A 13,507-nucleotide genomic window follows, 5' to 3' on the forward strand; every position below is an offset into this window, starting at 1 on the left:
AAAAATGTATATTAGTAAATAAACTCTCCAACCATAAATAACTTTACTTGGAATTTTATTATTTTTTAAACAATTTTTATTTGAATGCAAACATATCATAGATTTATCAAATACCATCTTTATCAAATAACTATATTGATTTATTAATGATATGTATGCCATTCAAAGTATATTTACTATGAAAGTAAAGGAAGGATCATATTAATATTTCAAACTTATGTCTTACTCTATCCAGATTGTGTCAGGTAAACATTTTTACCATTTTAAAAATAAATGAACATAAGTTCTTAATTTGCACAGGTTTATTTATTCATGTCAGTTTTCCTTTTCCTTTTTAATACTTGATATATATTTGGTATATATAAATATAATGGAAAAGAAATAGTAGTTCATTTTTTGGTTAATAATCTTGATATTTGTTTATTTTGTTTCGAAAGATATTAAATAAATGAAGGGTTTTCAAAAATGTTTTATTTTCGGAATTTTCTCTGACGTTCCACGAATAGAAACCTATTTTTTTTTTTAGTAACCAGATTGTATATTAAAGTGCATAGAAGATGATTTTGTTGAACCATAGTTAAGAGGGGTGAATTAGTATTAAAGATAATTTTAACTTTTAATACTAATTTATATTTTCACATTCATAATTGAAAACCATTGTGTGCATCGACAACATATCATGTAGCAATAATATAAAATAACACATTATCACATCAACATTAAGCTATGTTATGCAACCAGCACATAAAATAGAAGAAGAGATAGACCAACGAATTCAAAATAAGTCTCTTTGAGGGGAAAAACTCCTTTACATTACAAAAATAAACAATTCTTGGATGAGACAAGTGAAAAAACCTTCTTTTAATGTATAGGAGTCTAAGGGGTCACAATATATTCAAAGTCGGCATAACAATAATAATGTAAGGGCACAACAATAACAATAGTGGGTTTCTATGGGGCACAATAATAACAATATGGGGACTACATGGACACAAGAATACAATAACGGTGTTGAAATAATAACAACGAGTGGCTACACTAATAGTATAGAGACCTAACATGCCCGTCTCCTTCACAATGTGTTGTCCTCAAGGCTTGATTAGTTTTGGATGCTTTTGTATAAAATTCTCATCCTCCCATATGGAATCTTCAGCAGCTAAGTTCATCCACTTGATGAGATACTTTGAAATTGATCGATTTCATAGCTTTCGGGTTCTTGTTTCTGTGACTTCTTCAGGTTCCAATATTATTTTTCCTTCCTTGTCAAATTCTGGAAATATTATTTTAACTAGGAGCTTGTTATCTATAACCTTCTTTAAGCATGAAACATGGGGAACTGGGTGCACTCGGGAAGATGTAGGAAGCTCAAATTTGTATGCCATAGCACCAATATTTTGCAACACCTTGTGAGGACCATAGTACCTTGGTGATAATTTATTGTTTTTCTTAGCTTGCCTGAGGGACATTTGTTTGTATAGTTGTAGCCATAAAAATACCCATTCGACTATATCAAAACGTCTTTCACTGTGATGTCGATTTGCCTATTGTTTCATTCGATTCTGCAGTGAAGTGAGGTTATCCTTTAAGAGTTGAGAACATATTGTTGTTCAACGTAATCTTCCACTGCTTAAACCTTATAATTATTCTCCAAGAGTTTCTGGAGAATAGGAGAAATAGATGATTTCATCGTTTGAACCTCTAGTGAACATAATTGTGAAATTATACCCTGTTTTTCTTTCTTTAGAATATTTGTGATGAAATTAGATATTATGTTTCCTAATTTCCCTGTGACACCCCTTAATTCAACCTCCTTTCCTTGCCAAATGAATATGAAACAATGACTACTCCACAAATAAACCTACTTTGATTTACAGACAAACTCTAAAATTGATTTGCTTGCTTGATTGAGATAATTATACATTACCTAGATTTTTATTTTCTAACAAACCAGAACACCGACACTGTCATATATTTAACCAACCAGAACACCGACACTGTCATATGGGGCAGAGAGGGTTCGGTGGGTCAGTATCTTTATGGTTCGTGGACTACCAAAAATTAAAACCATCCTTTCCGATTGTTATAAAAGGGAGCAACTCTCTTCAATATTCATAAAATTCAGTACCACTTTTCATTTTCCAAAAGAAAAATAGTGAGATACAGCCATGGAATCCTTTCCGGTGTTAGCACTTGCAGTACTGGTGATCTTATGATATGTATGGTGCGTTATGTTTGAACACATTATGTTGTTGATGTCCAGACTCCATACACGTTATGTTTGAACACATTATGAAATGTAATTACATGCAATATAATATATGTCTGGTGAGTTCGGGAATGTGTGTTAACATCATCATATATATATATATATATATCTTTTTTCGCGAATTGTGCTGTTATTGTGAATGGGTTCCCATGTAAGAATGCGATGATGGTCACAGCTAATGACTTCCGTTTGACGGGCCTAGATAAACCAGGAGATACGAGTAACCAGTTGGGATTTGCCGTAACGCCAGCTTTTGACATTTGTAATGCACCTGCCAGGCCTGAACACCTTGGGAATCTCCATGGTTCGGCTCGATTACACAGCTCCTCTCGGCCTTAACCCTCCTCACACACATCCGCGGGCCACCGAAATTTTGGTGGTGATCGAGGGCACTCTCTTAGTTGGGTTTGTCACCACTAACAACACTTTGTTATCCACAACGCTGAAGAAGGGAGACGTGTTTGTGTTCCCGCGAGGCCTTCTGCATTTCCAACAGAACATTGGCCCTGTCAACGCAGTGGCCATCTCTGCACTCAACAGCCAGAATCCAAGAACTCAGCAGGTTGCGCCGGCTTTGTTCGGAGCCTCTCCTCCGGTTTCTGTCTCTTTTCTTGCCAGAGCATTCCAGATCGATGACAAGCTCGTCGAAATTCTGCAGCACAAGTTCACATCCTCGTGATCTTGATTTGATGATAAATAAAACGAAGCTCTGGCATTACAACGAAGCTCCCTAGCTTACTCCATGAGTGACAGAATAATATTGGTACAGTATCTGATATGTATCCTCGTCCATATCTATATAAATAAAAGCTCGGTATTTGGAATCTGACATTGCGTACGATATACATGAATGACAAGATTTGACATCAGGTATTGGTGTTCGTTTGAACTGTTTGTATCAATTTTTAACGGTTCAGACAAAAGCTGACGAATCAAACGTCGCAAAGAGAACGACATGCTTTTATGAAAATTCAGTGACAGAACTAAGCGGTGAGTTTAAGTGGATCGCAGAATTCCCAAATATTTGGGAATTCTGGGCACGTCAATTGGATCGCAGATTTCCCAAATATTTGGGAATTTTGAGCAAGTCAAAAAATTGACCGCACCCATATCCGTCTGCACGGTCAAAAAATTGACCACACCCATGCCATAGCATTCCGAATCTTGGGAAATTTGCAATGCACTTAAGGATGGCCAGAACTAAGAGCCAGAGTCTGCATATTATCAACTATTAATTAGATTATAGAATAGATTAAACGATTACACGATAAAGAGCATGTCTGATTTTAATGTTTTTTATTATCAATATTAATTTATTCAAAAGGATATTTAAATTATGGACATTTGATGGAAAGGATTGTTTACATGAGAAAGAGAGTAAGATTTTAAAGTTTTTTTATTTGTTGTATATTTATATTTTAAATTATATAATTTTATATATATATATATATATATATATATATAAATATGAAGATTTTTTATTTTTAAATAATTTTGTTATAATATTATTATCTAATATACAGTTTATCAATTGTAGATGTTTAAGAATTTAATTAAAAGGGAAAAAAATATAATTAATTTGAAAAAAATATTAATTTTTATTTGTGTATATCATTAAAAATGTTTTAGAATATTCTAGGGAGAATAAATGTCTACCATCCACTTAATAATTATTGATAATTAAATTAAAATTCTAGAAGTCTTATTTCAAAATATTACTTGAGATTTTAAAATCTTTTTATTACAAATATTTTTGTAATTTATTTAATGAAAGTTGTCAATAATTTATAATGTTAATTGCATTTTGCTAAAGGTGAATTGTATTATTTGAATTTTCAAAATGTTAATTGCATTTTGCTAAAGGTGAATTGTATTATTTGAATTTTTAAAAATTATTAAAATAATTAGCTGGTGGTTTATATTATTTGAACCTTTTTGGTTGGACATTTCTATCATCTCTCTCTTCATAATAATGGCCAGGACTTAAAAAATTAGCAGCATTAAATATTTATCAAATCTGTGAACCTCATATTTAGAGAATCATTACCTTCATTACAAAGATTTTTCCCAAAATAATGCAATCATCTAATATCATTGATCTATATTTATTGTGACAACTCTTGAACCTCAATGGATGTACATGTAGTATAACTGCACTATCTTTAAACCCAAGAGTTTCCTTCTATGTTTTTTGCATGATGTGTGTGGTGTACCAACTCCAAATATGCCTCCTAAAAACCACTGATGAAGCATGCTAATTATAATATCTAAAGTAGTGCCAATAGAAGAAATACCCACTTGATAATCTTGGAACATTGATGCAACTTATTTAACTCAATAATTACATCTACAAATAAATGGATGTGAAATTGTACTTGAAATATTGTTTCCAAGTCATAAATTTATTTCTCCCCTAACTCCCAATATTTTAACAAAGAAGGCATGAGTATAACAAGTCTTTCCATGGCCATTCTTCCCGACAACCACCTAATTTAGTGAATTTAAAGCACCTCTAATGTGGTGATTTGAAATGTTTCCAGTAGATCTTTTAGTTCTCCATATGTTTTAGATTTTTTTCCAAGCTAAGAATAAACTTTATTTGAGAAGTTGTCAATAAATTGCAGCTCTAGAAAATGAGATGAAGCATCATGTGTTGGTAATGCTTCTGGATAAGCTATACAATGGACATATAATAAATGAGGAGCATGTCAACACAATTTAGTTGATAAACTTTCACGTGTATAACTCATGGAAGAAGCTCCATGAGATCCAAATCCAGCTAATTTCATCAAGGATAGATCCATATTTGCTTGTTGGAAATACTAAAAGGGGGGGTGAATCAGTATTCCTTTTCAATTGTTATTTTTACTATTTAACTCATTTATATTTAGAACACAAAATGAACAATAGGAATAAATTCTTTTATTAATATAATCTTTACAATAAATCAGATACAATATATATAAGGCTCCAATCTGTTGCGAGGCACCAACTTGGCCTTTTGTGAGGCTCCAACCTCTAGGGCACCAACCATATCTTCTCAAGCCACCAACCTTGTGTTTAGGAGCACCAACTCCAAGGACACCAATCCTTCCAATTCTGAGGCACCAACCCCAAGGGCTCCAACCCTATCTTTTCAAGGCACGAACCTTGTTTGTTTGAGGCTCCAACCTTCAGGGCACCAACCCTCTGGACTCCAACCCACTACTATATTTTGTCTAGATATGTTTGATAGTAATTCTCTACTCCCAAAATCTTCTTCACTGAATTCTGTCAATCTACAGGTTCACTATAGTCTCCATGCTACATCATCAATGAAAACCTATCTTCATATGAAGGAGTTTTCACAACTCTTCATATTGCGCACACAGAGTCTGTAAAGTTACCTCATAATGATTTCAAATAGCCATCATGATCTACAATAGTCTTCACACAACTTCAATGTGTCTACAATGAACTGCACTTAGCTCTACACACAAACAACTCTCTGTTTCAAGCCTCTGTTCTCACTGTCACGGTAAATGCTTTAGGAGTGACTGCTTTAGGAGTAACTGCCTCAGGAGTGACTTCTTTAGAGGAGTGACTATCGTAGTTTCATATTGTGCGTTCAATTAAGAACAACCCTGTTCATACTCAGATAATCTTCTTAGATCTGCAGAGCGTCCTTTTGAACTGTTATCTGAATCACTATGAAACACAGGTCCAAGCTTTTCAATAACTAACCCAATCAAAAGAATTGCTTCGTCCTTCGGCTTCCTCCTGTCCTGTTGGACCTTTGGCATCCTTCTATCCTCCTGGACCTTCGACTTCCTTCTATCCTGCTGGACCTTCAACTTCCTTCTTTCTTGCTAGACCTACGGCTTACTTCTATCCTTCTTCTTACTTCTCTCACTCGATCTTCGGCTTCTTTTGTACCTTCATCATCTGCCATACCTTTGGCTTCTCAACTTTTCGACTTCTTCTTTTGTGTGCTTGACCTTCTAGCTTCCTCTATTCCTTCAAGTTCACGAGTTGTGAATTGTTACCTCTTCTCTGTGGTAGATGACCGAGATACGTTACCCATATGAAGGTCCCACATGCCACATCATCACCTTTAATCACAATCGCAACTTCTAGAGGTCTTCTCTTAACATAGTCGATCCCCTACGGCTGATGAATATACATCCATTAATGACATGCGATATGATCGTTCTGATAAGCGGATGTGATATTACATTAGGATTGTTTTCATAAATAGATCGGGTCTGCAACTCAAATCGTAATCGGGGGTTTCAACATGACAAGGCTTTAAAGAGACTTGTGATGTCGCAGACACGATATCATATTAAGGCGTATGTAATGGAACTGTCGGGTCCGTATTACATATCGCAATCGGAGGTTTTGAGTGGTGGCATAAAATAAAACTACCGATATGATTTCTGCTAATATTTTATACTGTTGAAAGGGTTCCCATGGTTTATTACTTCCTCTGTATTACATATCACAATCGAAGGATTTTAGTAATAACAAGGCTTCAAGACTCGTGATGTAGTGGATGTGATATTTTAATAAATAGTTGTTAATAAATTTGTTGGATCCACAACCTTATCACAATCTATGGTTTGCGGGACTTCAACTGGCACATGGATTAAAAACATCCTTAACCCCCGTAGTTGACCATGAACTAAGGGTTGAATATGAGATCAACGGCTAGGATTGAGTTCGGGACTTCAACCATGATCAAGGAATTCTGTACTTTCGTACCCCCGCTCTTCCGATAGCTTTTGCTCTTGTGACTTCTTTTCACTCTTCCGCTCTTCTGATAGTTTTCTTCTTACTCCTCTATTATTCTTATCTCTCTTTGTTCTTTTGATAACACTTACCGTTGGGCATATGCGATAACCTTCTTCTCTTGCTCCAATGACTTGTTTCTTTGATGGCTTCCGATAAACTCTTCATCTTACTCTTTGGCTTCTTGCTCCTATTGCTTTACTAGATCTACTGCGTCATTTGTTGTTCAATTGACCTCCTGCATCATTTGTTGTTCAATTGACCTCCTGCATCATTTGTTGTTCAATTTCCCTCCTGCATCATTTGTTGTTCAATTGCTTTTCAATTGACCTCTTGTGTCATTTGTTGTTCAATTGACCTCCTACGTCATTTGTTGTTCAATTGTTGTTCAATTGACCTCTTCCGTCATTTGCTGTTCAATTGTTGTTCAATTGACCTCCTGCATCATTTGTTGTTCAATTGACCTCCTGTTGTTCAATCCACTTGGGTCCTCCATCTCATCATATCATCATATATCAAACTTTCATCTCTATGAGCATTATGATCAATGGGCATCAATGGGCAATCATCTATCAAAGAATTTGCCATCACAAACACTACTATATTGACATGAATGACAACATAGATTAACAATCTCCCCCTTTGTCATTCATGGCAATATTCTTCTTCTCTCCCCCTTTGACATCAATGGAAAAGGAGTGCACAAGGACTCCCCCTGTCGAACTGCTTCTGTTCTTTATGAATAGTATATTTTTATGGGTATGTTACTCCCCCTGTCATGGTGCTCTTCTTTTTACTCAAGATAGAAGGATTGCTGCCTCATCATCAACTAGCACATTATCCCCTCTTCATGTCTTAAAACTTCTTCATAATGCTTTCAACAATACTTAAAGATGCTCCATTTCAGTGCTTCCAAATAGGCTCCAAATAGCCATACACCAAATGTTCAAGTCCAAGTTTTTATGCTTTTGCAATCCGAATTTTGTTGTCTTCATAGTCAGAATTAAGGAGTTTTTATAGTCCGAATTAGGAGAAGATGCCACTAAAATTGTCATTCTCGCTATCTTTCTTCAAATCAGGATTCCTTCAAAGCATCAAATCATATTTTCTTTCACATGTTCTTGTAGTTTGAAGCCAATACAACAGTTTCGATAAAAAATCGAAAACATCATCATCTAAATCTGGGACTTCGATTCTGAGATCACAGGACTCCCATCAAGGAAAAGGATGCCAATAATTGAGTTGTGAAACTCCTGGCCAAACTTCTTCATTTGGAGTTCTGAGCAAGCTGAAGATCACCTGATGAATCTTGAAATCATTCCATCCCACAAAGAGAGGCTCCCTTCTATACAATTCAACAAAAATGCAGCCAACATTCCACATATCAATAGAAAGACAGTAGGTATCCTGACCCAAGAGCAGTTCAGGAGATACGTACTAGCGCACCCATACCCTCTTCGTATAAGTCTTGCGAGATAAATTGGTAGCTCTTCCCAGAAAACACCTTACGATTTTCAGTGACACAAATTCCCTGTCCTTCGTTGCTATCCATACAGTTTTAGGATTTAGGCTTTTGTGCATGACACCATGGCCATGCATAGTAGCAATGCCTTTCACAAGCTCGTACATAATTTCCTTGATAACCAGGGGTGGCATTGTGAGTGACTACGTCCGATATCTGTTGATAAATAAAAAAAAGATTCAACTTCATATCATCAAATAATATATGAAGGCAAAATTGGCCGTGTCGACTCTTTCGGCGTTCCACATCTCATAACTTGACAATGTTGCAGGCGTTATCAAATAGCATCCAAAAAATTGATATCTCTCTAATGGAAGTGGGGGGAATTCCTTCTGTAAAATGTATGTAAGTGACCTTGAGAGTCACCTCCTCCCCTGTTTCTGGCATTGTGCCCTTATAAATCCTTCCTTGCAGATCTTCCTCTAACAACTGACACCTCATATACTTTGGAATCATATCAAGATTCATGTTATTGCTACAAAATTGAAAACGATAAGTTGATTTTCCCTTCAAACAAAGCCTCTATTACTGTCCTTGATTTACCAGTTCTCACATTATCCCCCTAAGTCGAGACATTCAATTTCTGTAATACCAACAACATAGTTATTTGCCCTATTTCTCTAGCATTGGATAGCCTTCTCTGCTACTCCAATTTATACTTAGTGATCAAGTGGAAAACATCTTCAACAACAGTCCAAAGAATGGTTACAAGATGATGTTCTTCAATGTAGTGCTCCTGAGAAATGATCTTTATCATAGGATGATTGTTAATATAGCTCAACAAGGATTTCACAAGGACCCTTTCATGAATAGCTTCTGCAATAATGATCAAGAATCACATGCTCCCCTTAACTGTATGCATGGTCTCTTTTTGGCAGAATCCCTTCATAAAGCACTCGAAATATGAAGAATATCTTCATCAAGTCAACAACATGTGTTGCTAGCTGGAGGGTTCAAGAGATTTTCAAATTGTATTTTCTTTCTTCTCCATACTTGTATAAATTTCTTTTCTAGTATGGTTCTAGCTTGAGAAGGTGCCCAAATCAAGTTACAATTACATGCCATATGACCAATGTTATGACACTTGAAGAATTCTATGTTGTTCATGAATAAGAATTCATGACTTCCTCTTGCGAAATTGCTTCTCAGAGATTGACGGGGATTATTATAAGCCCTAAAATATTTTGCCATGTGTCCAAAGTTTGAACAAGAATAAAAATAACCAAGAAATAAACTTTGGTACCTCGGAGATGGAGATTTCCTTGATGTACTTCTGAAGCCTTTCTGCCTTGAGATCCTTTGATGATAATTATTGCTTCTCGCATCCTTGACAACATTTTCATTTCTTCTTGGAACATGACTTCCTTCATTAACGCCTTGACTCTTAACCTTACCTTTGTTGAAACTAGGAGCATCAAAATTTCTTTCTGACTTCCTCATATCCTTGTTGTTTGAAGCATTATCATTCTTGCTTGAGGATTCACCTTCATACCCGAGACCTGATTTATCAATAGGACATCTTTGATGGCTGAGCATGTCATCCAAGGCTTGAGAGCTCTTCAAGGTTTTATCCATCCCTTCAACCTTTTTCCTGAGGGAGACAATCTCTTCTTCCAATTTTTCACGGTCATTATTCTTCTTAGCAAGTTATTTCTCAATCTCTTCCTTAATACGTATTGCTTCATTTGCTTCTAATTTAAGGGACATGATATCTGACTTCATTTTGAAGATTTCTTCATTTTCCTTTGCTAGACTGCTCTCCATTTCTTCCTTGATCCTTGTAGCTTTACATGTTTCATCCTTCATAAGGTTGATGTTAGATTTTAATTTGAATATTTCTCCATCCTTTGCTTATAGTTGATATATCATGGTGTTTCTCTCCTTTTCTACTTCATCAACCTGTCCTTCTATGATTTCCAATGCTTCCATTGTATTCTCGGCTCCTTGTGCTAATTTTCTTTCTTCTTGTAGTTGAGATTTGAGAGAGGAGACCTCTACCTTGTACTGACCAATCTCTTCTTCAAGTTTGTTCAAGCTCTTCTGACTTTATTCAAGTTGACTTGACAAGGTATCTTCCCATTTCTTTTCTTTATCCAATTGATTTATCAGGGATATGACTTCTTCATGATGTTTTCTTTTGCTTTAATGAAATTCCTTCTTAAGCTTGGCAAGCTCTTCATCCCTTTCTTGTACTTGAAGCTTAACAAGGTCAACTTTCTTCCTTGTTTGGTCTTGGTCACCAGCTAGTGCTTTCTTATTAAATTCCTCATTTTCCTTTTTCAAATTGATAATCTCTTCCATGGCAGCCATAAGTTTAGTGAGGAGATCTTCTACAAAGTCTTTTTCATTCTCTTCATTTTCTAGGTCTTCTTTAGCCTTGATGTCATCAATCTTATCTTCAACTTCCTTGACGGGCTCTAGATTTTATTCTTGTTTTCCATCATTTTATTGACTAGAGATGATTATCAATGCTCCTTTTAAGTGAAGATCATGAAGTTTATCCCATATACACTTCACTAATGAACATTTTCCTAAATTGTTCTTTATAGAATCTGGTAACCCAATCAAGATTGCCATCATCGCTTTTGCATTGTACTCCTTGTATTCTCCATTCATCATGTTATCAGTAATTACTGATTCCCATACTTCAATGCCTTGAGTCTTTAATAAATTCCTCATTCTTGCTTCCCATATATCAAAGTTTTCATTGAACCATGGAGCCTTCACAAATTGATTGACTTCTATTTCAGTGGTAGAGGGAGACACATCTTTAGGAGGATTGGAGAATTTCTTCCTTGGCTTCACCATTTGTGTTATGATGATCAACCTTCAAGCTATTAGGATTTTGAGTGAACGTACTAGCTCTGATACCGATTGTTGGAAATACTGAGAGCGGGAGGGGGGGGGTGAATCAGTATTCCTTTTCAATTGTTATTTCTACCAGTTAACTCATTTATATTTAGAACACAAAGTGAACAATAGGAATAAATGTTTTTATTAATATAATCTTTACAATAAATCAGATACAATATATATAAGGCTCCAATCCGTTGCCAAGCACCAACTTGGTCTTTTTTGAGGCTCCAACCTCTAGGGCACCAACCGTATCTTCTCAAGGCACCAACCTTGTATTTAGGAGCACCAACTCTAAGGACACCAATCCTTCCAATTCTGAGGAACCAACCCCAAGGGCACCAAACCTATCTTGTCAAGGCACCAACCTTGTCTGTTTGAGTCTCCAACCTTTAGGGCACCAACCCTCTCGGCTCTATCCCACTACTATATTTTGTCTAGATATGTTTGATAGTAATTCTCTGCTCCCAAAATCTTCTTCACTGAATTCTATCAACGTACAGCTTCACTGTAGTCTCCATGCTACATCATTAGTGACAACCTGTCTTCATATGAGGAGTCTTCACAACTCTTCATATTGCCCACACAGATTCTGCTTAGTTACCTCATGATGATTTCAAATAGCCATCATGATCTACAATAGTCTTCACACAACTTCAATGTGTCTACAATAAACTGCACTTAGCTCTGCACAAAAACAACTCTCTGTTTCAAGCCTTTGTTCTCACTGTCACAGTAAATGCTTTGGGAGTCACTGCTTCAGGAGTAACTGCTTCAGGAGTGACTTCTTTAGAGGAGTGACTGTTGCAGTTTCATATTGTGCCTTCAATTAAGAACAACCCTGTTCATACTCAGATAATCTTCTTAGATATGCAGAGAGTCCTTTTGAACTATTATCTGAATCACTATGAAACACAAGGCCGAGCTTTTCATTAACTAACCCAATAAACAAAATTGCTTCGTCCTTCAGCTTCCTCTTGTCCTATTGGACCTTCAGCTTCCTTCTGTCCTCCTGGACCTTCTGCTTCCTTCTGTCCCGATGGACCTTCAGCTTCCTTCAGTCCTGTTGGACCTATGGCTTGCTTCTATCCTTCTTCTTACTTCTCTCACTCGATCTTTGGCTTCTTTTGTACCTTCATCATCTGCCATACCTTTGGCTTCTTGACCTTTCAACTTCTTCTTTCATTTGCTTGACCTTCTGGCTTCCTCTGTTCCTTCAAGTTCACGAGTTGTGAACTGTTACCTCTTCTCTGTGATAGACGCCCAAGATACATTACCCATATGGAAGTCCCACATGCCACGTCATCACCTTTAATCAAAATCGTAACTTCCGGTGGTCTTCTCATAACATAGTCGATCCCCTACGGCCGATGGATATACATCCCTTTATGGCATGCGATATGATCATTCCGATAGGTGGATGTGATATTACATTAGGATTGTTTTCATAAATAGGTTGGGTCCATAGCTCAAATTGAAATTGGGGGTTTCAACATGACAAGGCTTTAAAGAGACTTACGATGTCGCAGACACGATATCAGATTAAGGCGTATGTAATGGAACTATCAGGTTTGTATTACATATTGCAATTGGAGGTTTTGAGTGGTGGCATAAAGTAGAACTATTGATATGATTTCTACTAATATTATAGACTGCTGAAAGGGTTCCCATTGTTTATTACTTCCTCTGTATTACATATTGCAATTGAAGGATTTCAGTGTAACAACAAGGCTTCAAGAATTGTGATGCAGTTGATGCAATATTTCAATAAACAGTTGTTAATAAATACGTTGGATCCACAGCCTTATCACAATCGATGGTGTATAGGACTTTGACTGGCACATGGATTAAAAACGTCCTTAACCCCCACAGTTGACTGTGATCTAAGGGTTGACTATGAGATCGACGACTAGGATTGAGTGCAGGACTTCAGCCACGATCAAGGAAGTCCATACTTTCCTACCTCGGCTCTTCTGATAGCTGTTGCTCCTGTGAGTTCTCTTCACTCTTATGCTCTTCCGATAGTTTTCTTCTTTACTCCTCTATTATCGCTGTTTATCTTTGTTCTTTCTTTAACACTTACCCTTGGGCATATG

General features: G+C 36.3%; 1 pseudogene; it reads left to right on the forward strand.

Moving 5' to 3' along the window:
* Window positions 1-2,431: 2,431 nt before the first annotated feature.
* On the forward strand, window positions 2,432-2,945 carry LOC149258052 (germin-like protein 1-3 pseudogene; annotated as a pseudogene).
* The last annotated feature ends 10,562 nt before the right edge of the window (window positions 2,946-13,507 follow it).

Source organism: Pinus tabuliformis, chromosome 6, assembly GCF_031772625.1.
Source record: "Pinus tabuliformis cultivar Carrire ecotype Pingquan chromosome 6, CPIR1, whole genome shotgun sequence".
NCBI lineage: Eukaryota > Viridiplantae > Streptophyta > Pinopsida > Pinales > Pinaceae > Pinus > Pinus tabuliformis.